This window comes from Poecilia latipinna, unplaced genomic scaffold, assembly GCF_001443285.1.
Source record: "Poecilia latipinna isolate Pla-1442-1.1 unplaced genomic scaffold, P_latipinna-1.0 Scaffold7, whole genome shotgun sequence".
NCBI classification, from domain to species: Eukaryota; Metazoa; Chordata; class Actinopteri; order Cyprinodontiformes; family Poeciliidae; genus Poecilia; species Poecilia latipinna.
In genome coordinates, this window is record NW_015112623.1 from 320511 (window position 1) to 321310 (window position 800).

Consider the following 800-nt stretch of genomic DNA (forward strand, 5'->3'; position numbering starts at 1 on the left):
TACCTGCTGTTTTCCTCCAGTGGAGCTTGTTCACGTGGTTTGTCTGTGAGAGTTATGCTGTCTAAGAATAGCCTGAGGTGTTCTAATATCTGCACCGGAGAGTGCAGTCATTAATTTTTCTCATTTGCAGCCTCTCGGTACGCTTGCTGTTTTTGTTGTTTTCCACGGCTGTGACACTTTCCGCCCCCCTAACGACACTCTGAAGACAAACTTTATTGTTCCAATCGCTGCTTCACAAAGACACGGCATAGTTTCACTACAACCTCGACGGAAAAAGAAACAAATATTCCCCGTTGTAAGAGTGTGTGTAAGGTGAGGCTTTTTAAAAAATAACCTTTAAAGTGAATCCCACTAAGCTCCTTCACTGCTTGTCTTAATTACAGAGGCCAGAACACATTTAATCCCTATTTAATGAACAGGAGTCTTATAGCCACGGGAAAGAAGACACTTGCTTGAGGAAACCCCAATGAATTTTCCCATTGAACCAGTTTTTAATAAATTCGTGCAGTCAGATTATCAGCCAGTAATCAGAATTCCACATTTTCTGCACGCAGATTAATCAGTTTGGTCTGATTTTCTAGGTAGTTTCAATACACACACGCACGCGGATTACAGTGTCTTGTAGTATTCCTACCCTTAAGTTTTCATGACTTTGTCACACTACAAGCACAAATTTGGGACTTAATTTGATACACCAACACAAAGTAATGTGTGATTATGAAGAGGAAGGGATCAGGATTATAAGGATTGTATTAGTTTTACTTCACTGTGACTTTTTGTTTGCCTAATTCAGTTCTAGT

General features: G+C 40.0%; 1 long non-coding RNA gene across 1 annotated transcript in view; it reads right to left on the reverse strand.

Annotated features, from left to right (window-relative positions):
- LOC106938508 (uncharacterized) overlaps nt 1–800 on the reverse strand; it is an 11992-nt gene extending 11192 nt beyond the window's left edge. The window contains exon 1 of the long non-coding RNA XR_001422642.1: nt 4–800. This is a non-coding gene — a long non-coding RNA (uncharacterized LOC106938508). The remainder of the gene's footprint in view (nt 1–3) is intronic.